The following is a 19483-nucleotide window of genomic DNA, read 5'->3' as shown; positions in this document are numbered from 1 at the left end:
TGTAAACCTGATTGGTAGCGTTAACCTCTTGTCTCTACCTCAATCTTCATGATGATTTGTGTTACACTAAATGCACTTTAATGGTCTCTGGGGTATTTTTGAATGTTAAGGAGTTCAATAGATTTAAATATATTCTGTAGTTGACAGATGACAAGTGTGTTCTATAAAAATAAAAGAAGACAAGAAAATAAAAAACAACAACAAGGAACTAGAATTTATAGTTTAGCACCATCATGTAAGAAATAATATCCCCTAAGTTTAATTCTAAACATCAAGTGACTAATACTGGAAAATTATGCCAAGACTTTATAGTAGGTATCCATCCATATACTGTACATACTGTAGTTAATGATTTCAGACTCAACTAAAGTCTAAAAGAGAAACTGTTAAAGTTAAATGTTCCTACCCCATCTGGCCTTATTTCGTTTTATTCATTTTACTGGAACTGTATATTCCAATACTACAAATAGTATTGCTTACTTTTTTGCAGTTTGGTAAATTTATTTGAGATGATAGATTCAGAATTCTACAATTACCTATACCATTCCATTCAAGTTAATGAAATGTCTCCAGGAAATAAAGTGGGAGTTTAATATTGTGAAACACTTTGTACAGAGTGAATAAATAGGACATATTTTGAAGTAGGTTTTATGGAACTTAGGTATTTGACTGATAGTTTGCTCTATTCTTTGGTGAACTGCATAGCCCAAAAGAGCTTAAGATTATAATAAGGTCTGCTAAATACAGTACGCATGATTGCCAAAAGACTGCAGTAATGGATCATATGAAGTGACATACACAACAAATCATAATCTTTTCTCAGGGAGGGTAAGTCAACTGAATTGATCTAGCTAGCAATGGATGTCTCTATTTTTTCTGCTTACATTTAAATTCAATGTACTGTATATAAGTGATTCTGTGGAAAGGCTTAAAAACTGCTGTTCTTCCTGAAACAACTTGATAGTTTTAGTAAAAGCATATACACGAATTGTACCAAACCGATGTGCAGAATTACTCAAAAAGAGGTGCAGGTGTAATTTCTACCATAATGTAATTTTGGGTCAGAACACTTATACAATCAACATATTTAAGTTTTTTTCTCTTTGTATTTAGCTGACATTTACTGTGATACTGTATATCCTACCCTGAGAAGTAGGATTCTCATTCAGAATAAATGAATAAAAATTATATTTTAAAAAATGTGCATCATTTTGTAATTTTGTAAAATGAGATACCAGGTGGCATCTGAAAAATTTTGCAAAAGACATTGTAAACAAAATGCCCTTATAAAGTACAATACATACCAGTGATACTTTAATGATGTTTCTTATAGGCAAAACCAAGCAGCTTTTGGGAAAGATGACATTTGAAGGAAAGCTTCCTAAAAAAGTAACCATCAGATTTTACTTAGACTTCAGATTAATACATAAGCATGATATATAGTACGTATATAAAATATTATAGCTTCACCTTAGATTATAACTAATCTGTTCAAAACAGATTATAGAAACTGTCTGATGTCCCATTTAGAATTATATGAAACAGACCCTATTTCTTTGCCATTCTACTGTAGTTTCAGCTTCTATTTTACAGGATAATCTGATTTTATTTTATAATAATTTATTCTAATCCAACACATACAAACACATATACTCTACATACATAATCTAAACATTTTTGCCCTTGCCAACTTTAAAATAAAACTGAGAGAACCAGTTTTTGATGAGATCATTAGATATGCTTACATATGGACTGCTGTACTGTACTGTATATGTGGTACTGTATGTAAACACATTGTGATACACTGGAGGTGAAGCAGTAGCTGTACAGCTACAATGCAGAGGTACAGTATTTAACCATGGCAATAAATCAGTTTTTTTAGCTAAGGATGCTTAATACTCAAAACATGAAACAAAAAATTAATATTCTGTTCATCAATGCTTAAAACCTGTATTTGAACAGATACTTTCTTACACTAACCTTGGAAGATTAATTCTATAGCTTTCACAGTTACAGGAACCTTATGGGAGCCTAAACTGCCTAAGATTATTTTCATAGTCAAGGCATCAGAGCAACTCCTCCTCAGGTTATTTATAAATGAACCTTTTCAAAGTTTCAAGTTTTCCAAGTTGTCCTCAAAGTATCAACATTAATTGTATTTAATTAAATTAATTTTATCAATAAAAGCTTTACTGTATACAGTCCTTGTTCTTTCTCTGTATCTGGAATTGCCTTTATGATTAAGTGTTTAGTGTTAGAACACTAAAAAGAGAAAGCAATACCTTCTTTGGTGGTGTCAGCACTTGCATACCACCACTACTGCTATAAAATGTAATACTCAAAGATATCACTCTATTTCAATAATCCTGTTAAAACCCATTAATACAAACATTTTTCCTTGACTACAGATATTATAGATCTTCATGTTTGTAACAATATACATTCATCTATCTTCCCATGAGCAGGCAATTCGGGTCAGTCTGCTTTTAAATGTAAGAATTGATTACAATCCTTGTCCCAATAGACTCACTTGCTACACAGCATGACCTTGGACTGTTACAACTAGTAGAATAATAGTAAAGGATTATGTAGTTTTCCTTGTGCATGACTTTTAATCTGTACTAGCCCTTTATTCCAAGGTTACTCTGCAGAATTTCATGATTCTGGAATTGTTGTAATGTATTGCTTTAAAAGCCTGAGGCAATCTAAATACCTCCCCTTTCAACATCTTTAAATTAATCAATTTAATGCCAAAAGCATGTCCAGGTCTTTCAGTGCATTACAAAGCTTGCACTTGATTTCTGAGAAACCTTGACTTCTCAGAGATTTATTGGTTTGTAAAGGTTCAAGATGTATCACATTGAAATAGAAGAACGAGACAATTAAGGGTCACCAATAATTTACAGAAGGAAATATGAATATGCCATGTTTATGTTTGATACTATACCTGTACTAATCTGGTCAATTGACTGTTTATACATATAGTACAATTTGTGAGACTACAGACAACTAAATTGAAAAAAAAAACATTTTAAACATACCGCACAAATGCAAGAAATGTCTATTATTCTAAATATATAATAGACATTGCTATTATTTCCACCAGAGGGCGCACTATGTTTGAAAACAAACTGCAAGAATAATACTTATTTGAATTTAAAATATACTTTTTAAGGTGATTGACACTTGAAAATTTCAATCAAAATACTTTGTACAACACAATTTATTAAAATCCATGAAAAGAAAATAAAACAGTATTTTTACATTCAAGTGAAAAAAAGGCATAATTCTTCCACAGTACATTAGGAAACTAATTTCAGTCCACTTATCAAATGATTGCCTAGATTTATGCTGCAGTTATGAAGTGCTTACAGGGTGATTTTCAAGGCTTTCAGCTCTAGAGTAAAATGTGTTCCCAATTTTCTCAAAGTAAATGTGAAAAGTTATACTGTAGGTACAGTATAAGTACTGTGAAAGATAACAGGTATAGAAAAGACTAGCAAAATGCTTTTTCCTCTTCAATATAGTTTCAGAATCTGGAAAAAAAAAGTAAAGCAAATGTTGCTCTTGAGCAAAAAGCTTTTAAGGTTGTCTTGTTAATCTTCTCTAAGAAAAATTGTTTCTTGTCAGGCCTTTTAATTTACACAGTTACACACAAGCAGGCCACGACCTCTACTGGGACAAGAAGATTGAAAATGGATGGATGGTTGAATGGATAGGTGGATGGATGCAAACACAAGCAGACTTTAGCTGAGGAGGAGCAGATCCCATTACATTCCTATCTTTGTAGAAGGTGTCACCAAGGATAAATAAATTACAGTACATTAAACGCTAAAAAACTTAAAACAGATATGTCAATGAACTACCTCTGGATAACATCAGAAGCTGAAGAAGATGGGCACAGAAGCTTGTTTTTATTTTTTCCAGCAATCATTTTGAACATTTTATTTGAGGCTAAAGAAAGAACAAATAAATTGAATAAAAATGTAAAAGTCAGTGTGACTGTATTATGTTAAATCATAATACAATTCCATTTATAACTATTCATTACCTTCAGTGTACTAGAGTTTGACATTAATATATTGTAGGAAAGGAAAACCTGATAGCTTTATGCATGTTGAGAATATGAATACTTTTTTAAAAACAGTCAAATGCTGTACTACTTGAGTTAATATCAAAATGTAATTGGGGACTCTACCAGTTCAGTAAAGACTTTTAATAGAACTAAAGGTCTAAACAACCTTTATAGATTTAGTACCTGAAATGTCAGAAAACACTTTAATGATACTCAAATGAAAAGCTGTTTTTTATGCAGAGTAACTTCAGTTACTCAATGTGACAGCTATGTAGAACTGTGAAGGTAAAACAAAAGGGCCGTGTGACATGGGAACAACAGCTGGTTCATTGTGCTTGTGGAGTTTTCAGTTTCTGAACCTTCATAATCGAGACAGAGACAGCTATTGGAACAACAGTCATTTATGACACTGACAGCATGCTTCACACTCAATTTTATACAGAGCCTTCAGTAAACAGAATATCAAAGCATAGAGGCGGCAATAACAACACTACCTGCTATTATTACATGCAACAACTGTCACCAAATTGAGATGCAAGAGTTGATGTGCTATCACAAGCTGTGCTGAGGAGTGAACTAAAAACAAATAGATATCTTTAATAACATTCTTTTTACAGATTATGTTTATTAGTTGCAGCTGCACTGACAGTAGAATCACCCAGTTTATATGTGTATATTTATCTTACAATAAAAACCTTTCAGATTTATTGTTTGTGTTAAGTGTGTTCCCTTAACAATCGCTATAAATTTAAAAGATGTTCCTTGCAAGATACAATGCATTAGTCTGTTTTTGTCGTCAAAGTAAGCTACAGTATGTCACACTGACGAGTACTAATAAGGGTGAAACAAGTGTCCTTGGCTGCTGACTTTGACTTTATATACATAACAGGTGGAATTAGAAATGTCTTTAGATGATTCCGCCCTCTTCCAGTGCTGTGAAACAGCAAGAGGACAAAATTAATTTGTTCCCATAATTCATTGAGACTACATGCTCTCAACACACATTACAAATCTGAAAGGCGTTTTGTTTTTGATATCTGTTGTAATGCTATATTATTTCCAAGACATGATTCAGAACAAACTGGACACTTCTCCTGAGAAGAATAATTATCAAAGATATAGAATTGTATCCTAGAAGGTATAGTAAAATCAAATAAAAGTACCCTAAGGGATAAAACAACATACACAAAATAATATTTCAGCTGCTTTATCCTCAATTCAGCCTCCTGTGTACTCCTAGGAATGCAACAATTCCCTCTCCGTTATGTTCATTTTATACATCTGAGCATTGTAATGATGTGCCATCCATTTGAATAAAACCTCCGGTGACTTCATGGATGCAAAAAAGATAAATTATACCTATCTATAATACACATTACTTCACCTACTGTATGTCTAAAGACTGCACATACTACAGTATTGCCCTTGAGTATCGCTTTAAATAATAAGTAGAAAAATATTTGATACAAATTATAGTAATTGATCATTTTTATGATGTTGTGAGATAAACATAATCTGTAACAGTTCAACATTCAAAATAAAAATGATATGACCGTTAGTTAGTTAGACCGTTAGTGCATATAAAAAGATAATGTTCACTTGAATGTCCAAACGAATGTTTCAAAAACACATAAACAAATGCATTTCACTTGAAGTGTTTTCATTCCCTTAATACACAAAGGCCAAAACAGCCAACACACCCATATAAAATGTTTTTTAAACCTATCCAGTTAAGGTCAATGTGTAAGACCAGTGACATCATCAAGAAAAGCGATTATGGGGAATCTTGATTTGATGTTTGTCTGAATCCCAGTGTACAAGACAGTTTTCATTCATTGTCAATCCCTCTGTTGCTCTGGGATTCCAATTTATTGCTTAGCTTTAATTTATGTCAAAGGCACCTCATCAGCAGTGTTGATGGCACGGCAAATTTCTCTTCTACAGCAGGGTCAGCCACCACTGAAGAGAAAGGTTATCTGCACTATTAAGCTTTTGGCTTTCTCTCTTTTAATGTGAAAGCTTTGTATTTTGTTATGTCAGGAGTTTAACCTGCTCTATTAATTAAAAACAGAAGGATCTCTTTTAGACTCATCACTAATCTGTTTTCTGGAGGACTACTATCTTCATTGTCTAATCCGAATGCTTTCCATCCATGTTGCGTAGAAGTGTACTTTCTCCTCGACACCCTAAATGTAAACCTCAATTTCATGCAGATAAAGCACAGAGAGAGAGAGAGAGAGAGAGAGAGAGAGAGAGAGAGAGAGAGAGAGAGAGAGTTCGGCATCATCTGTTTTGGATCAAATGAGACAGGATTTGTTGTATTGCTACGCTGAACATCATTGCTGAGAGCTGGGTAATGACAGTGGGCTCATGCTGCTGTCAGCTAAAGATGCAGAAAGCTGATCCTTGCAAGGGAGAGGAGCTTTATGGAAAAACCAGTGTGTGAATGGAATTTGAGAGTATCAGTAAAGTGCATGCAAAGAATTAAGCTGCATTTTCTCCTTTGCTATTCTTTTCACCTCAAGCACACATAACAGACTGCTGCAATGAAGCGTGCAAACAAAGACAGAAGTTGTTACTAGATGGCAGTATTAAGCAAAGCAAGGAAAACATTATACATGTGGTAATGGAAGAAAATGAAAAATGTGGTAACTATACATTTATATGTTTTCCTTACATTTATTTATTAACAAATCCCATTTTTGCTATATTGTTTCTTATAAGGTTTTGGATGTGTGAATGTTGTGGTCAATGTATAGCAGTCCACAGGATTAATTTGCTGGTAATTACAATGGTGTTAGAACATTATAAATTCTTATCAGTTTAAAGAGCAAGACAGGTATGTCTGCCTACCAATTATTTATTCATCATATCTGCAAGCAACTAATTAAATGTGAGCTTGAAAGACACTGCTTCTGAGCCATAAAACATTATTCTATTTTAGAACACCATACATTAAAATAATGCAATATTGAACATCCCTATTTTTCACTCACAGCAGGTTTAACCTGTGGCAATTTCATGATAACACCAGCGGGCTGCGGTAGAATCATCAACGCTGTTACTGCACTTGATCAATGTGAAGGCCCCTTTGTGCTCGTAACCCCCTGATAAAAGACATTGTTATCAGGTGCTTTGGATCAGCTCATGATAGCTTGGCTTGTGAGACAAAGAGAAGAATGAAAGCAAGCAGGAGAATGTGTGACTGAGGTCAACACCTTGATACAAGCTGTTACAGTTGTCAGAGAGGCTTATTCACAGAAGAGAAACCTTCTTATAATAATAAGGTGAGCAGGAGGCACACAACTGGGCTCATTTAGGAACATGATTATCTGGTGTGTGTTTGTTCAGAATATGAAAATGGTCTAGATTTCCCTATACACACATGGGAAGAAAGTCCTTGAGAAAGAAATGTTGCAGCAGTAGCTGTAATTCTTTGATATTTCTTTTCACCGCTTCCACTTGATGTTAGCTCGAAGGATTTTTCTGTTGCGTTCTAAAGAATATAAGCTTTTATATGGAGATAAATGCCTAATGCTGAAATAATCTGAATTAACAAAATGTACCAAAATGAATTACAGCATAATCTTTATTATACAGTACTACAAGGGAGATGTTATTCTAATTTCCACTGATCAAGATTTTATCAGTCTTTCTATCAGTCCTATCATGTATTGACCTATACAGTATGTTTACTTCCAAATTACGTTTACTTCCATTAATATATATATATATAAAATCTGCATTTTGAGCCTTGCTTTCTTTTTGACAAGAAATATCCTATCAAGTTATCACATTGAAAAGGTGCCTGATATACGTTAAAATATCAATTAAATTGCAACATCATGTCTAGACAGCCCTTCTGATAATTGAATTTGGAATATACTCACTGGTATAAACAGGCACAAAAATAGGTTACACTCATATATTTGTTTCCAAACCACTTTCCTTAGTTTCTTAAATTTGAAGGACTATTCATTATCTTGCACAGCTTGCTAAGAATAAGAAGCCTTTTATTTTTTCACTGTTATATGACACTATATCACCATGGTATTCTATGATTTCCTACAGCATTGGTATAATCTACTGTAAAAAAAATCTAAAAGAATTCTTTCTGGCTGATTAAAGTTGAAGCATTCATTCCCATACGGGCTTGGGGATCCCACCAATAGCCCATGGAGGGATATTTAATTGGACAACCATTCTTTGCAACAAACAAGTCTCACCAGGCAGATGAAACTAAATTCTCAGCAATGAGGCAATTTGAAAATCTTTTTTTCCTTAAAGACCAACTATCAGTAAGACATGCGGTGACTGTAAGAAAACACTTTTCCCCCCTGTATACTTTTGTAAATATTAAAAGGCACTCTGAAAAGATGACAGCAGGAACGCTTAAATCATCAAAACAGATATGAGCCTCACAATCTACAGTAAGTTAAATGCCACAGACTACAGTGAGTGGTTTACAGCACCAGTGAAGAGTTTAGCTTTCCTGACCTTTATTGACTGTTTCTGCAAGCAGTACCAGACTGCTTTTCATGGCATCTTTTTTTGTTCCCCAAAAGAATTCAAAAAACATAGATTGGTATGCAAGATGTGCCTTAGGATTATCAGCATATCCAGGTGTTGAGGTTATTAATCAAAGTGCAGCTAAAACAATTAGTGAAATGTTAATGGTGATGTCCACGCAATGCAGAAGGTTAATTTACACTTTGCTGCTTAGTTATGCTGCTAGACTGACAGAGTGCAGTTTCCTGGCAGAGTTAAACCAAGACATGCTTCCGAAATGTGACAGAGCTGTCAGTACTTTGTCCATCAAGGGAACATTGCCTATAGCTATTTAGTTCACTTTGTTCCTACAGCAGGTTCTTGCAAAGACCCCAGTGGGAAAGGAGATTCTTAAACATCCAAAGGCAGTGTAGAATACTGTAGAGATTGCACACAGCCAGGCTGATTGGGGAAATGCTTTGCAGAAATGGTGGGCATGAAGTTGTGTCAAAACATCCCCTCCAGGGGACAGCTGATCATGCGGAAATCAAGATCCCTGGGGATAGTATCTAGGCTGCTGGGCAAAGAGCTTCACAGAATTTTAGTGTTTTTTCACAGTAACCAACAGCCCTTGAGTTTACAGGGTGCACCTCACCCCAGCTCTTCAAAGCTAAATTTATTGTTTTACTAGGCCAAACACAAACAATGCAACTCTCTCGAAACCATCATTAATACATACACTTTTGCATTAATTACTAATCCTTTTGTGAGACTGGAAAGTGACAGATATTTCTACATATGGTACATGTGTGAACTAAATGCACGGATAAATAGTTAGATGTATACACAGATAAAACTGTATGCAATACAATGGATCATATACATTCCCAGTCTTTAATGAGTGCTTACACTGTCAGGTTAAAAAAATTAAACTTTATATTCTTGGACAAAGTAGACTGTGATGCAGATATTCACAATCCTTAAGGACACTGACAAAGCTATCACTGTCAACAACGACAGTCACAACACAAACCAGACCACACAAGTAGAAATACAGAGATCTGCACTGAAAATTGAGAACCAGGAGGCACTTTTTTCTTCATTCTTCTTGATTTTAGTGCTGCTTTCGACACTGTTAAACATGTTAACCGTGACATCTAAGCTCTAAGGTCTGGAACCCTAAGCTCTGGAACTCTCTCCCCAAGGATATCAGAGAGTCACCTTTTCTACACTCCTTCAATCCAGACTCAAAACCTTCTTCTTTAGAAGAGCCTTTACTTAACTGGTTCCATTATTTACCCCTCTGCTCCTACTGTATTTAGTACCACCATCTAATGTCTCCTCTGCGTATTCTCATTGTGTGTATCTTGTGTATTTTTTGTTTATTTTTAATTGTTGTTGTTGCTGTTGTCATTCTGTATAGCACTTTGAGAAGCCACCTTTAAAGGTGCTATATAAAATCAAGTTTATTATTATTATTATACAAAGAGTCATGGGTCCAGATAGAGCCATGGTGTTGAAGATGATATCTTTGCCTCTTTCAAGAAACAGTTGGATAAAATACTCAGATTAATTAGCTATGAGCATCCAAATAAGCTACAGTAGATGGGCAGCATGGCTTCCTTTCATCTGTAACCTCTCTTATGCTCTTAAGATGGTATTAAATCATGTGATGAAGGATCACACCACGATCTTATCTTACATTGTCCTGGAACTACAAAGGATGCAGAGCAATACAAGGAATCAGCTTAAAACCTGAAAAGAGTGAAAAGGGCATCTCTAGAAGACAGAAAAACCTTCTGGAATATTTTTGGCAGAATGCTTTTGAGATTTAACTACAGCATAAGCCCATTGCTGACAATTGCAGTACAATATATATACAGTTTATTTTTTTTTTTCCAAAATACTGCAGAGGTGCCATAGCATATACTGTATAGTGTTTTACTTCTGAGTTATCCAGTTTCTTTGATTGAGTAACATTGAGGGAAATACCCTAATATTTTTTAGTTATTTAACTAAATCAATGATTACATGCAAGCATTACTAATAGTCTCAATAAAACTTGCCAATGAAATGTTTAGCAGGTTCATGAACCCCCAAAAAAGTAAATCTAATGGGCCTGAAAAAGCTCTAGATTATATATGACTTCATGAATAATATTAATACTGTTTAAGTTTACATTACATAATTCTTTCCACGTTGGCACTATTCTTTATTTAGTCAATTTAGTCATCACACAGACAAAAGCATTCATATAATGTCTGTATGGTTTATAAATACAGACCCTTTATTTTCTGTAACCTATTTCAGAGAAACTTTAAAGGTGTCCTGCTGCTATTCTCAGATTGTGACCTTTTGATGGAGCCCCTCCTGTTGCCACCAACTGTTTTAGCCGCAATTGTCAAGGAGTATAGCATTGTGGGAAGTCAGGACTCATCGATCGGATCTCTCTGGACTCTAACAATACATCAAACTGATTGATTAAATATAAATGACTGCCTTCACCATTGCAACAGGTTCATTGCTCCAGGGATGGCTCTGTAGGAACAATTTTTATGAAATAAATTCTGAAGTCTTTTTTTATAATAGTCTCCTTTACTGTTTACAAACAGCTTTTTTTTTCTTTTACAGTGATCATTGTTTTCAAACAGCTTCTCCACCATCATGTCACACCTTCAACAGCTCTGTCTGTAGCTGCCACAATGTTTGCATAACTAATAATCAAGAAGTTCAGTTAATGAGATATTCTTCTAAACTCATTAAAGTCATTAGGGTCTTCTAATGAGTTAAGGAACACCAGACAAAAATATCAACACCCTTAACCTGCATACTAAACCTGATTCTGTAGTTGCTCATGGGGGATTAATTCACAGTTTATTAAAATTATCCAATGAAATACTGAGAAATTAGCTCATACAATATATTGACTTACAAATACAAATGGTGCAGGAATATAGTGCATTATAAAATCATATTTCTCTATCTCTGTGATGCAATTCATGTAAAAATTCTACCGAAGGACAAATGCACTACTGTAATTGCAATCTTCCTAAAATGTATGCTAGCTGTTAAGATTTTGATTGAGAACATCACTGTCACTACTACTTAATCAGGATAACTGCACAAGAGACATTAAGATTCCTAGTGCCCTATTTCTGTTTGACCATGCAGTAGAAGAACCACATATTATTATGTTTTATTTTCTGTAATTTGTTTTTTACACTTACAATGAAACATTTTATATGTTTTTTTTCCTACATCTTACAAATTTGTATTATGAAGTTTCTATGCTTTAATACATAATTGGCTATGTAAATCAGAATTTTCGTTTAGTTTAACAATCACTTTAAAACACTTTATAATGGCATGTGAAATTTATTCCTTTTAGGCAGAATAAATGTTTTTATTCAAATTTTTGTTCTTTTCCCAATATTCAACATAAGAAACAGGATACAGCTCTCTAGACAGTATTGTAATTCAGTGGACTGAGTAGATACATGTATTGTCACACAAGATGGCAGTATATTGCCTTTGTAGCATTGCTTCTATTCTGCAATAATGAGGGTTTTATTTGAAGTTATTTGACCATCTTAACAGTGTATTGAGACTATCGAAGCCAGAAATCTTTTGAAAGGAAAGCTTGAAATGGAGATGTTTTTTATTTTCACAAGAATTATGTGAAATGTCAAAATGCTGCTAGACTGAGGTGTGTAATATTTTGAATTTGCTAGTTTGCAAAATGCATCAATCCATCAATTATGGGAAAAATATTAATTAGCTCTGGACAATGAAGCTGAATATTTTTTATAATTTTTAGTGTGTCAAAGCTGAAGCTCATCAGAGCAACATACTGTAGCTACAGTAACTTTCACTACATGTATGTATTCTACAAGGACAAACTTTAAGCATTATAGTGTAGTGTCGTAAGAACACCTGTTGTGATTTATGGGAATGCACACTCATTTTGTTATTACATTTTTAAAGATAATAAAATATTAACTTTGACTTTAAGCATGATTATAAGGATGTTTGTTTAGAGCTGTGGTACATAGTGCAGTTCAGGAGGGCTGCAGTGTCTATGGGTTTTTGGTATGATCTAACAGGGCTAATCATTAGCTTAACTGGATCAGTTGTACAATTGGCTGCTGCTGATTTGAAGAACCCTAGAAAACTTGCTAGTTGAAAGACCTCAAGGACTGGATCTTCCAGTTCCTCCTCACTTTGTGAAACAGACTGTCTAAATAATATTAATTCCCATGAGTCAAAGTAAGTCGTTGGAATAAGTACTATATGTAATTAGCATTCGTCTTAGTAAAAGAACCTATTAGCTAGATTGGTCTTTCATATTTCTTTTTACCTCTTTCTAATATGCGGTTTAAATGCAGTTTGACTTATGTGTAGTTCTTTTGGGATTACATTGTTGTTATATCATTAAAGCCTTTTTCTAAATGTTATTGCTAATCTTGGCCTCCAACTCTCATAATCAGGTATCAGGATAATATCTGAATACAGAAAACTAATATTGTTTCATAATTTGTAGTTATTTACAGTCCCTTTGAATAAACGAAAAGGGGGTAATTCAAGGGTTTCTAGATAAGCTTTATACTTCATTGAAATACTTTAAAAATCAATTGAAAATTAAAGTGTTTTCCTTTTCAATAACATCCTCAAACCTTATTTCTTTTTTGAGATAAGTAATAAAATATAATTAAATACTGTAGCTATATAACCACCGTCTAGAGAAATTGCTGCCCTTTTTATACCATATAAATAAAGCACTATCATTCTGGTTGTTGCGTGTTATTTATTTGCAGCTTTATGATTCAAATATAATGAGTTGAACAAATGTATATATTAAGCATTAGAATTCCACTTTCTCTCTGAAAAGATCAAATGCAAGAGTTCCTGAATGTCACCAGCTGCACAGCTGATAACTAGGCCACAGAAATCTTCTCAAGTCATTCTATATGAAAAACAAAGTAATTAATCCTTTAACATATGCCCCTTTTCTTAAATACCTAATAAAGTGTAATTAGACACTGTTGCTAGGATTCAATTCAACACACAAATATCATACTATTGATGTTTCTAAACACTTGAATAAAAATAAAACTAAGATGAGTTTTTTCAATACGCTTATTTCCATCATATAAAATGATTTATTTCCAAATTTCATGGTCCCAGATGTGTGGGTAAGAATTATTTTCTAATGAGTGGGTGAACATTCTCAATCCTTTGTGCTTATAAACAGCACATATAGAATCCTAGTCAGGTGCAATCAATCTGCAACCAGGCTACTAAAAAGCAAAAGATATTGACTTATTTGTGTCACATTTCAGACAGATGTTGGCATTCCTTATTGGCCCCTAAATAGCTAAATGTGGGCTGTATTGATTTAGTACCAAGACCTACCCTCCCACCCATTCCAGGAAGCAGCTGTGTTTCTTCATTCATCAACTGTATTCTTTATTTTTCTTCTTTGTATTAATCTACTTTCTTCTTTTGTGGTGGCATCTTTGACATTAATTCTATTTACTGCACAGCAGTCTGAGCCAATAATGACCTCGGTAATTTAGACATGGGTTAAATACACCACAACTATCCAGACTGTGGACATTGACACACACAATAAACCTTGTCAATAGCTCACTGGCACCTGTCAGGCTGCTAATGTAGATCTGTGAGAGGAAAAAACTTAACTGTTAATTAGAATGAAGCCATTTATCACAGTGAAAGACTAAAGTTAACGCAAACTCTATGTTCTGTTTTTAACTGACAGATACACAATTCCCTTTGACATGTGATATTATTTAGGAGGAAATACGTGGTAATTAAATCTGTAAAAAACTTTTAACTTTTTAAACAAATTATATTAATGTTGCCCTTTTTACCAATCAAAGAAGCTATGAGGGTGATTCACAGTGAGGAAATCTCAACATTAATCCATAAGATTCAGAATAGCAGACTACTAATGATATGGATATCATGATTAATAAAAAACCCAAAGATGTTAAAGTTAGGAAGGTAATGCTCCAAGTTGATGTGTTTCCCCAAAAGATGCAAACACCAATAACCAAGGCCTGCAATCAAACTAAGCTGTTTAATTAGACATTGTGAGTTGATAAGCATTCCTAAAAACAGGATGAGGTAATGTAAAATGCAGTCTTTCTTACAAAAAATAAAAAGCACACTGAGCACATAGTGGTGCATTTTAATATGCAGAAGTCACCTACATGAATCAATGACTCAAAAGACCATCTTCCCTCAGGAGTTGGTATTTACATTTTTTCATGCAGTTGCTGTGATTCCACTACATAATTATCATTTACACTTGCCAAACATGTGCATTCCAGCATTCAGAAAGGACAATGTGCCCGATGACAAAAGGTTACAGCTTGATTGTGTTGTGGCAAGCACGAAAGAGAAGCGTCCTTTTTGAAGATTATGTATAAAGCAAGGTCGAGTAAGGTTGTTTATTCATGCTAAAGATCTAGTGAGACCTCTAAGAGTAGAAACGGGATACTGACCTTTGGTGTCAGTTTAAAATGAAAGTACTTAATTTTCCTTGAATCTTGTCCAAACAGAAAATACACTAAGATTATTCACTTTGGAAACCAGTACAAAATTGACTCTCTATTTAATTCAAAACTGAAAATAAAGCATTGAATGAAAAATAAGCAAAGCAGAAATTCTTATATATTAATACAATATACTGTATTATTTTCTCTTTTTATTGAATTTCTGTTTCTTTTCACTTACAACATTTATATTATCAGCATAAACACATCTCTCAAAAAAGCCACAAAATAAAGTTAATATTGAAAACCTGACAACAGAAATATTCCTGTACTTAGATTCAAATGATGAGCAAGGAAGTGCAAAGGATTGATTGTTAATGACATACCTCAGACTGTACCCCTTTGCTTCATATATCTTTCCATGCTTTAGATGATGCATGAGTAGGACCATAAGCCTGTGGGTGTTATGGGCATCCAAAATGATTAAACATCAGCTCTTGATTTTTCTCATGGAATGTGTGCCGAAAAACCCAGAGAATTGCAACATGCATTACCATATGAGCTTTGATATTCCATAACATTTCATCATCTTACAAATCTGAATTTGTTTTTCACTCAGTATTAATTTAAGTCTTCTTGGAGCTCAACCTTAGAAAGAAATGTGCATCTATATATCTTAAATGCTCACATTCTGCAAGTCATCTCTTATTATAGGCTGTGAAAGAGATTTATCCTCTTTTCTTTCAGCTGTTCCTAGAAGCATGAGTCGCACATCCCAGCAACTGGAGTCAAGTCTAACTGATGTTTTGCTACTGAGACTTCAAGACATCCTACAGCATCTTTTTTGTTATCAATTAGGTAAGCTAAAAGCTACACTTAGTGAATAAGTGTATATTCAAGCTTTCAGGGCAATGACACATTTTTCAGTTTTGCTCTTTATATGCTCTTTCTTATTCCTCAGGCCTAGAGAAAAACCTGAATTTATTTTTCAAGGACCTACAGTACTTCACAAAATGGCATGTTTGTAAAAACTCTGAGAGGAAGCTAACGCAAACAAAATAAACAGTAAATTAATAATTCTTTCTGTACTAATCTACTGTATACAGTATGTCTCCAGTGAACTCCAGTCTGAAAAAACAATAGACACAACAACAAATTAACAATTACTGCTCGATTGTAAATTAGCATTTTTATTAATTATTCACTACGACTGCAATGAAGTATACCACATTCTGGACATAAATAATGCAGATTAGAAAAAAAACATTCTATCAGAAATAACTACATCAATTTTAAAAGTGTTTGGTAATAATGTTTGAAGGTTGAATGAAGGATTCTATCTTCTAGTTACACAGGACATGCAGCTTGATTATCTATGCAGATAATTAACATTGAGATGTAGTATACTGTACATCCATGTATTGTGCAGTAACAGTAATTGGCATACTCACAAAATTCTATAATAAAACTATGAACCATAGAAATTTCGCACCCACATTAATGGGACCACAGAGAAAGCAATCCCATGGACAATGACTGTACACACCGGATGGTATATCATTTAAGTGCATCAGAGTGTGCAGTGCATCCCACTGGAAATGAATCACCAGCACGCCTAGACTTGGTACCACTTGTTATCCATGGAGACACATCCTCCTAAGTCCCAGTTGTATGTATACCACTTTCCATCTCTCCACAGTGAACATTTCTCATTATTCGGTGCTTTGAATAGGCCAGCCAACTTTATAAGCACCAGTTCCATGAATCTGAAAATGTGTACACTCATGGGTTTTTTCTAGCGAGAAAGCTCTTCATCCAAATCAGCCTGCATCATTATCCTACTATAACATCACATACCATAGATTTCAGCTGAATGCAATAGAGCAGTCTGTCAAATGAAATTCTGTTTTGTACTTCTCTTGCTTTGAACATGTTAAACAGGGAGGCCCACTGGGATGCTGCATCTTGTTTACAGGGCACTTTGTTGACTGCAGAAACAGAGTTACAATGAAATAAACAGATAACATGACAGCCATACAGTCCCCCAACAATAACTTAAAAGGTTGAAACAAGCACACTGAGCCCTTAAAAGGTCTTTTTAAGCAAACAACATTTCTTACTTTAGAATGAATGGTGTAACATAACAAGATTGAAATGTTAAAAAGCAGAACACTATTAATGGAGTCAGCCATATACAGTGTTTTGCAAAATGTATTCAGATCCTTACCCAGTTACCCAAAATTTGTTACTTTAACACTTGCAGTCTTAACAGCTGGAAATAGCAATTAATATTTGTTATATACACAACCTACTCCACACATTCACAGCAAAAAACAAAAAACAAAAAAGGTAAAATTCAATATGAAAGAAAAATGAAAAAGTCATGATTGCATAAATATTCAAACCCTTTCCTGTGGCAAACCTAAATTAATTTAGGTGCACAAAGTTACGTTAATGAGTCACACAATTACAGCAGTTGAGTGGCTTCTATCTACAGGTACAGTATGTGCAATATTACTGACTGACATGGTTTCAAAGTTGCAAACATGAAAACTGAGGAGCTTTCAAAACAAATCAGGGATAAAGTTGTGTAAAGGCACAGGTCAGGGAAAGGTGTAATGAGGAGGACCCTTAATATCTCTTTGAGCCTGAACACATTGATCATTAAGAAGTGAAAGGCACCCAGACACTGCCTAGATCAGGCTGCACATCCAGACTGATCAGCCAGTCAAGGAGGAAAATGGTTAAGGATGTAACTATGACGTGAATGGTAAATAAGAGTTACAGAGGTCAGAGGCTGGGATGGGAGAAATTGTGCATCACATTAACAATATTCCAGTCACTCCACACAGCTGGCCTGTATGGCAGATTGAAAACTCATCTCAAATCCTGCATGGAATCTGCAATAAAACACTTAAGTGATGCTGCAAACATGTGCAAAAAGGTTGTGTGGTCATACAAGACAAATTTGTTTTTGGTCTAAAATATTACATCTCAAACAAACCTAACATATTGCACCACTCAGTGCACAGCATCCCTACTGTCATGCATGGCAGTGGCTGGATTTCGTTAGAATTCTGCTTCTTATCAGAAAATACTGGCAAATATATGTCCGACCTAGTAAAACTAGGACAAAATTCACCATTCAACAATGGACATAAGCTATACTGCAAAGATTTATCAATATGAAGGTGAATGTTCTTGAGTGGCTTAGTCAAAGTCCCGTCTTGAATCGATTTGAGGATCTGAGGAAAGATTTGGAAACTGCTGCCCATAACCGATCCTCAGGCAGCTTGAGAGAAGTTGAAAAAATCTGAAGATTGGGCAAAATGTGTACCAAGTCAGTGTGCAAAGGCAGTAGAGACTTAAACAAAATGACTTGCCGGGATCATTTCTGCCAAAGGTGCTTCCAACAACAATTGAGTTCACTGGTCTGAATTATAAAATACAGTATAGTTTATTTTTTTCTCATTTGTTTTTGCTGACATTTATTGTAACTTATCGTGCCCTTCGAAGTCTTCATTTTAAGCTTTCAGGTTTTGAATAAAATATAAAAAAATGTATATGCATCCTTTTGTAATTTCTTAAAATGAGGCACTGTATGAAGGGTCTGAAAACCTTTAAAAGGGAATCGATATTCCTGAAAGCAATTGCTTAGGCTTTTGCAGTATTGAAAATTTAACAATAAACTTCCACTTTAAAGCTTTACAAATCTATGATATCTTACTGCGCTGTTCAAATTGGTTAGTTTTTCCATTTTAAAGGAATTATTCAGAACTGTACAGTATAGAAGCCCCAAAGCACATGACATACATTAAGGAATCCAATATTAAAGTACAAGCAGAGGTATAAGTTTGTAAAGGAAATGGTTAAGAACAGTTAATATAATGATTAAGATGTAAATAAATTATGAGTTTTATTATTCAATTGATTAGGCAAAACAACAATGATTAAAATGTAATACAATATCCCTTTACAGAATGCCATTTTCTTCAAAACAATTCGGTATTTGACAGTGGAAACAAAAAAAAAGATTTTTTAATTATTCATCAAACACTGTGTTGGGAGCAAAACAATGAAAGCATACCATAATGCTCATAAACCTCATAATTCCTAAACATGCAATGGTTTTGTACATCATATATCCTGTTTATTAGTATTTTTTATTTACAGACAGCAATGTTAAATGTTTTTATGAAGATTATACAGGTATATGACTTTGCTTAATGTCAACTAAAGTATTGCAGTACAAAATTATTACACAGCAAAGATATATTTTTAATTTTAACAAGATTTTGATATAATTTTTATACAGGCAGATCTTTATTAAAAGATTCTAAATTTTAATCACCCTTTATCAATAAATGATACTTTACATTTAAAGAATTGTGTTTTCTTAATT

This window comes from Lepisosteus platostomus, chromosome 20, assembly GCF_059453375.1.
Source record: "Lepisosteus platostomus isolate fLepPlt1 chromosome 20, fLepPlt1.hap1, whole genome shotgun sequence".
Lineage (NCBI taxonomy): Eukaryota > Metazoa > Chordata > Actinopteri > Semionotiformes > Lepisosteidae > Lepisosteus > Lepisosteus platostomus.
The sequence above is the reverse complement of the archived record's forward strand: the minus strand, read 5'-3'. Positions refer to the sequence as shown.